We start from the raw sequence: 8,089 nt of genomic DNA, 5'->3' as shown, positions 1-8,089 counted from the left end.
ACTCTTTGCTCTGCGGGGCCTTAACTGGGATGCGGGTGTGAGACTCCCATCTTACTCTAGTAGACTGCTATTAGTAAACCTCCCATCCTTAGTTAACCGTAGAAAAATACTTGGTGTTATATTTATGCACAACTTGGTCAGGGGTGACATAGACAGCCCTGATCTGTTGACCCGCATAAACTTCACGATTCCTATTAGACTGACTAGAAATTTTATACCGTTGTTCTTTCCACTTTGTAGATCAAATTCTTCCTTGCATGAACCGTTTAGGGTCTTATGCTCGGATTATAATTCCCTCTACCATACACACCCCCTTCCGCCCCCGCAAAGGACGAAAATCTGGGGCATCCACAAATCTCAGAGACTAAAAAGGCTAGAGCAACCAAATTTGGTATCCGCACTTCTGTTAGATCTCACCATAAAACGTATATCTCAGAATTTCGCCCCACCCCCTTCCGACCCCACAAAGGACGAAAATCTGTTGCATCCACAATATTGCACATTCGAGAAAACTAAAAACGCAGAATCATAGATAACCACCATATCTATCAGATTGCCGAATCTGGATCAGATCAGATCATTTTTATAGCCAAAAGGAACAAATCAATTTGCAGTGGCTACGCAGCGCCCGACGTCACGCTCAGACTGATTTTCTGTTTCTCTCGCACGCACTCTTTGTCGTGTTGTTAAATATTAGCGGCGTCTGCCGGAGGAGAGCCATACTGACTTAGTATGGGGTATAACTGTAGAGTTTCGGTGTCCGCAGCAACTCACAACGTTCCCCCTCGTTTTCTCTGTGTTTCTCGCCTTATATGACTGTTGTGAAATTGAGATATACACCTCTCACTGCATTAACAACCAAATCAATCCGTCTCTTTTGCGAACAGCGATAAAAAAAACTATACCAACTCCGGCACTTACGTATAATTACGTTTAAAATATATTGAATACGTTACATAAATTATAAGATTACATATACATTGCCTTGGTATCCGGTGTATTGGTCCTTGCCGCGGATCACAACGTACCCGATCGTTACATTTTGTTTTAGCTCAGGCAATTAATTTAAATTTAAGTTAAATAAATACAAATTTAAACGAGGGTTAAAACCTGGTTAAAGCCGGACATTCTTAGTTCCGAGGTTTTGTCAGGTCGATACACAACTTTTAGAAAGGACCGTTCGTCTCGACGTGCAGGAGGGGTTCTGATTGCAGTGCACTCTAACTTCACGTCGGAATACTTCACAGTCCAAGTTCAACAGGAACTGGAATTCCTGTGTGTAAAATTGATTCTTCGCGCTTTCGCTACATTTATTACATGCTCATATATTCCACCTTTTTCGGATATCTCTATTTATGAGCAGCACTTGTCCGCTTTAACCGCTGTTTCTTCCTCGCTATCAGATAAAGATCATATGATAGTTCTTGGTGCCTTCAACTTGCCAGGAACTGTTTGGTCTTCGGTAAACGAGTCTAGTATCCTAGTGCCCATGTCACGACATGACTTTGTTGACAGCTTGCTTGACCTGTCCCTGTCTCCAGTCAATCATGTGAAAAATTCCTTGGGTCGATTGCTTGATCTATACTTTGTATCGGATCCGACCATAGTGTTGTTAACCCGAGCCCTTCCGCTCACTATACCTGAAGACGCCTACCATCCTACTTTGGAAGTCTCGCTTGATATAGGACCAACTTTATTGGATCGGTTGAGTAGGCTATCTGAACGTGTCCGCATTTTTTGTAAAGCCGAGTTTGCGAAGCTTAATAACCTCATTAGGGATTTTGATTGGTCCGCTTTGTACTTGTGCACTGATTTCATAAAAGGCACAAACATTATTTACAATGCTCTTGGCACATTTTTTGATTCTTGTGTCCCGCTTTCTTGTCCGATTAGATCTGGAAAACCCCTTTGGTTTACCAAAGAGTTATCCAGTCTAAAAAACTTAAAATCAAGACTTTATACAAAATTTCAAGAAGTGGGTTCTCCTACTTCTCACTCTCGGTGTGTAATAGCTCGGTCAAACTTTTCAGTTCTTAATGCTCAATGCTATAAGAATTACTTATGCAGGATACGTTTTTCTCAGGACCCTAAACAGTTTTACTACATCGTAAGCAGTAAGCGTAGAATGTCCACACACCCATCCTCTCTATCATTTCGGAATACGTCGGCAAATAATGATCAGGTAATTGCCGATCTTTTTGCCCACTTTTTCCAGACGACCTATTTGGAGGAAACCTACGCTGGTCATCCATACCCTTGCGGTTTACCGAAGTCGAACGGAATTTTACGTTCCTTGATAAATGAATGTTCTTTACTTCATGATCTTCGAGTAGTTAAGCCCGTGTTTTCACCGGGTCCAGACGGGGTTCCAGGTTGTGTGTTCAGGTACTGCGCCGAGGCACTGTGTGGACCCTAGCACATAAACTTGACCATTTAGGGTTTCCGCCCAACCTTCTGAGATGGATTTCTAGCTATCTTTGTTGGCTCCATATTCCCTATGTGGTGGTTCTCTTGAGAGAATTACCCTGGTGGATGATCTTGGTGTTATATTAAACGCCAAGCTAAAGTTTTCTGAGCACATTTCTACACATTTCTAAATAAATACATTTCCACCATGGACATAGGCGTGCTTGGGTTTATAAAGAGGTGGTCAAAGGAATTTGACGACCCCTATATAACAAAGACTCTCTATACCTCGCTAGTTTGTCCAGTAAAAAGTACACCAGGACCGTATAGAATCAGTACAGAATATTCCGTTGCTCCTTCCACTTTGTAGATCGAATTATTCCTTGCATGAACCGTTTAGGGTCTTATACTCGGATTAGAATTCCCGCTACCATATTATATCCACCACTTATTCTCTTCCTCTTATTAAGTTACTAATCATCGCACACCTTTACAATAATCAGTAATTGTAGTGGTATTTGTATTTGTATTTTGAATGCATTCTTAGTTTCTTAGTAAGTGTACATTTTCCTCGAATCTATCTATCTTTCCTATCTTTCCTGCATGTTCGCGTCATGCGGCAGCGCCCCTCGGTCGGTTGGGTGGGAGGAGGGCTGCGTTTTGCCTTGGATCCGCGCGCAACAGCCTTCTGCTGGTGTCACACGGACCACTTGACGGTGCAGTAATTGCATCGCCTCTTGTAAAATAGTCATTGCATGTCAACGTCCAATACAATCATGTTTGTACTGTGCGAACCGATAATAAAATACTAATACCTCATCACAATATTCAAACAGAAAGCTACGAGCCAATTTCATCCTTTTTTATAAGTAATATAAGTAAAATACCAAAAATTGTTTGGAATCCATTAACAGTACCATACATTAACCACACAGAAGAAATGGATAACTTAAAAAACGAATTAAAATTGTTAAAAGATTGTCAACACGATTTAAAAGAACTTAAGTTACATCATGTATCTGAACATGCGGCCTTAATTATCGGAAGCATAATACTAATAATATTGACGAGGGGGAACGTTGTGAGTTGCAGCGGACACCGCAACTCTACATTTATACCCGATACTTAGTCAGTGTGGCTATCCTCTGGCAGACGCCGCTTATTTTAAACGACACGACAAAGACTGCGTGCGAGAGAGAGAGAGAAAATCAGTCTGAGCGTGACGTCGGGCGCTGCGTAGCCACTGCAAATTGATTTGTTCCTTTTGGCTATAAAAACGATCCGATATGGTCATTCTCTATGATTGGGCGTTTTTATTTTCTCGAATCTGCAGTATTCTGGATGCAACAGATTTTCGTCCTTTGTGGGGGTGGAAGGGGGTGGGGCGAAATTCTGAGATATACGTTTTATAGTGAGATCTAACAGGAGTGCGGATGCCAAATTTGGTTACTCTAGCCTTAATAGTCTCTGAGATTTGTGAATATCCCCAGATTTTCGTCCTTTGCGGGGGCGGAAGGGACTGTGGGGAAATTTTGCGGCAAACTCGTCTCGGTCCGATATCTCAGGAGTGTGGATACCAAATTTGGTTGCTCTAACTTGTATAGTCTTAAGTAAAGCCGGCTATGCTACGTGTGTGTTAGAGAAAGATAGGGCGAGAAAAAATTAAATTGTTTTCTTGATGCTGGCTATAATAATAATACGATCCAATTCATATTCTGCAGTGTAAAAGATATGGTCATTCTCTACTATTCTGAGTTTTCAGTTTTCTCGTATCTTTGAATTTGTGGATGCCACAGATTTTCGTCCTTTGTGGGGCGGAGCACAGTTTTTAAAAATACTTGTAGCAGTGACATATCACAGAAGTCCGGATATGAAACGTCGTTGCTTTAGCTCTTATAGTCTTTTAGCACTAGGCGCTGATAGGGACGGACAGACGGACGGACGGACAGACAGACAGGGCTCAATCGACTCGGCTATTGATGCTGATCAAGAATATATATACCTTATGGGGTCGGAAAAGATTCCTTCTGGACGTTACACACATCCACTTTCACCACAAATCTAATATACCCCAATACTCATTTTGAGTATCGGGTATAATAATCTATGCCATAAGAAGAATTAAGGTAGCACGAAGATTGCAAACGATAGCACTTCCCTACCCACTGTAATTGATCGTAAATGATTATCCACATTTTTAATTATAGCTATATATCTATATAGCCATAAAGAATATGTACACAAAAAGGTTCACAAGAATCAAAATACAAAACCATGCTTTTGGCCCTTTGCAGAATGTTCAAACATGAACAAATTACCGTCAAAGCCATGCCACTTTCGGGTTTTTGTAGAATGTTCAAACATAAACATATTATTGTACACATTCACTCATGTATCCAAATAACTGATCTCTAAAAAATAACATAAAGTAGATAAATAATGACTGTTGGGGTGTAAACAAAGATCTGTAACCCATTAAAAGATACTGCAACAAAACACAAGTTGAGAAAACACTTAACCAATTCAGTCCTAAAATAACACTTAAATAAACATGCACTCAAATAACCACCCGAAGTAAAATGTATCCTTTGCGTCGGTCTAAGATAATTATAGAATAAGAAGTTGTACCTCTTGCCTCATTGTGAAATTACATATAGGGCTCTGATTTTAAGAATAAAATTCAGTTCGAATTTACAACTCAACTCGCAAATGTCTAGCCAAACGAAAAGATTAAGCAACAACAACAGCGACAAGCAACGCTGACGAGCGAAAGAGAATATTGTTCCAGTCCCACCTGAACGATAGGTGGCCAGGGCTGAGGGCGACGCGCCATCTAGCGGAAGTCCAGGGAGGTGTATGGGGACATCGGGAGGAGCTGGAGCCGTTACTGGGGATATGAGGAATAGGATAGGATTAGTTATATGTATTAGTAAGGGGATATGAGGAATATAATAGGATTAGTTATATGTATTAGTAAGGGAAAAAGGTATAAATAGGAGTGAAAATATTAGAAAACGTGGAGTGGATTATGGAAATCGTAGATCGTGGACGGAAGAGTAACGTCGAATCAGCCCCTCTGAAATTTTGTGCTTAAAACAGAAAATTTGAAGTGAGTACAGAAAAAGGCGGTCGAGCAAATAGGTTGCAATGCAGGAAATTTGACTCACAGCCGGAAAGGAATACAGCCACCAGAACCGAACCAGAAGGCTTCCTGGAGAGGAACACTGGAGTTCGAGATAGTCGACTGCAGTGAAGAAGACTGTCCAACGTGAACCTGAGTGATTTCATTCCAGTTGCGCGTGTGTGAGCCAAGAAGCGCGCGACGTATGAAGGGGGGGTGGAAGAGGACGATTTAGCTGCCAGGGCGATCCTAGCCACATCGCACGATCGTTGCATCGCCTTCCAGTGCGTGCCACACGTTTGGTCTCATGCACCACGTAGAAACCCCGAAACCCTATTTACGAACACACACGCGCACACATATACACGGACCTATATAAATTTAGGGCTGACCGGCCACGGCCAGCGATTGCCCACGTCGTTTGAACTTACTTAAAACATTATCCACACTCCAAACACCTTCCACATTAAATGTTATTTTGTTCTGTGTGTTGTCCTTTATATAGTATTTAGTATTTATTATTAGCTTAAACCGTTTAACGTAACATCTTGGCCATTGAACTAAATATGTAAAAACACCAACACCTTTCACGAACACAAATCTGCAATCAGCTAGCTGTTCAGTTCCAGCAGATTAACCCTTAGTGGGTGACGCGGGGGTCCCGTCAGTCCACCGTAGTTGGTCGAGCGATTTGGGGAAATCTCCTTATTGTTTATTGTTTATGTTCCGGGGACCCTTAACAAAACTCTTGGTAGGTTAAGTCTCCGTAAAGGCCCGAGTTAAATTAACTCACGTAAAACTGGATCCACCCGTCTACACATGTTCCATTACGTATGGGTGAGGATATTCCTGTTGGTTGAACAAAATTTCAGCAGTTATTTCCTTGTTTGCCTTTGTGTCGAACGTTTTGGTGTTTCTTTTTGGTTAGTGATAATTTTGAGTGTATCTATTTATTTATGAGAAAGATGAAATTGTCAATTTATAATTATTAAAGCTTGGATATATATTGAAACATGATGCAGTAAATTAAAATAGAGGGAGGACGCGTGGCGTAAGCCATGGATTAGGCCAGCCGCAGCCGTTCCAGTAGGGGGTGGCCAAAATGAACGTTGTGTTTGGTCACAGGTAGGGCGGGCGCGCGAAGTGATAACACCCAAGCTTCACCCACTTGATAGCCGTCTGTTTATGATTTTCTTTGTCTTTAGGTTGTTGTTAGTTTTGATGTCCCGAGAAGTTAGATGTCTCCTTTTTTTGTCTACATTTGGCGGGCAAGGGGAACTACCCAGCCCTGGGGTCGACAGCTAGCCGGCATTGCCCCCTGGGAAACAAGCCAAGTGTAACAAATGGCGCCCAATTTATTTTCGAATCCGCATGCATCTGGACTGACGCAGGTTCGGGTGGTATTACAACAAAAGTCACTCGGGCTGGTAAAGGCAGATGCGGGGAATGAAAAAAAAAAATAAATTTTGTGGAGAAGACGACAGCTTGCGAAGTGCAGTTTAGCTGTCCCGGCAGAAGTCGCTGCTGCAGGCTTAAGGTGAGCGTAAAGCTGGTCCTTAATGGCGCGGGGTGATTGATGCTAGGGATGGATAGACGGAGGCAGTTAACGGAAATATAAAATATGTGATAGGGACTTACGAATTACAGTTGAACATTTTGTCGCTATTCGATGTCGCAAGTGAACGTAAGTCACTGCCGTTCAACAAAAAAATGGACAGGGAGTTTGCGGCGGACACATTGCCTGGTGGACTGTGATATCGAATAAATCTGTGATGGAATGTGATATTGGAATAAGTTAGAGTAAGTCATGTAGGTAAATGTTCATTTTAGTTTCGCACCTGTTTGTTTAAAACAAAGCCGCTTTCGTGTTTTGAACCTGTTGTCTGTCTGCCGAGATGTGGTGAGGAGTAGGTGGCCCGAGAGTCGTTAAGACAACCCGCGATGCATCTGTTGTCATGGCAGATCGGTATTATGGATGACAGGAACAAATCACAAGCAAAGTGAGCTCATGCACCGTGAGGCTTCTCGTTTATCGGCCATCGCTTAGAGCGATGACTAGAGTAGATGACAGGCCACACAAAGGTGGTGTTCGTAATTGTAGGATATCCGTAGGGCGATTGTCAAGTGGAGCGCAGAAACTGGAGCAGTTACTGGTCCCGGCTAGTCACGTGTCCCCCCTTAATGGGTCTTGTAAGAAGAAGAAGAACTGTTAGGAATTTTTGTTGTTAGGTTTTGTGTTGTGTTGAATGTGCTTGAAGTTTGAGTGTCGTATGTTATTATTTATTTATTCAAATATTTAATTGCATATATCTCGTTAACGGCGCTAGTTGGCGCAATATTTATATCGGTATTTATTTATTTATTTATCGGAGTATTTATTGGTCCGAAGCGTGGTGTTATTTATTTTTGCTAGTTATTTCTTTGGGTATTTATTTGTTTATTTATATATATTATCTTAGTTTAGGAGTTTGCTTTTTTGTAGGATTGGTGTTGCTCGGTGCAGATGCCACAAGAAGGGGGTAGTCGACAGTATCATACGCGATCACGCGTAAACAAAACAGT

The 8,089-nt window shown here is 41.8% G+C and overlaps 1 long non-coding RNA gene across 1 annotated transcript; it reads right to left on the bottom strand.

Moving 5' to 3' along the window:
* Nucleotides 1–6,538: 6,538 nt before the first annotated feature.
* LOC117184867 (uncharacterized) lies at nucleotides 6,539–7,657 on the bottom strand. The gene is made up of 3 exons (XR_004470335.1): nucleotides 7,366–7,657; nucleotides 7,166–7,294; nucleotides 6,539–7,106 (listed from the first exon to the last, which is right to left on the bottom strand). It is a non-coding gene; the product is annotated as an uncharacterized lncRNA (long non-coding RNA).
* Between the last annotated feature and the right edge of the window lie 432 nt (nucleotides 7,658–8,089).

This window comes from Drosophila pseudoobscura, chromosome X (assembly GCF_009870125.1).
Source record: "Drosophila pseudoobscura strain MV-25-SWS-2005 chromosome X, UCI_Dpse_MV25, whole genome shotgun sequence".
In the NCBI taxonomy this organism is placed as follows: Eukaryota; Metazoa; Arthropoda; class Insecta; order Diptera; family Drosophilidae; genus Drosophila; species Drosophila pseudoobscura.
The sequence above is the reverse complement of the archived record's forward strand: the minus strand, read 5'-3'. Positions and strand labels throughout refer to the sequence as shown.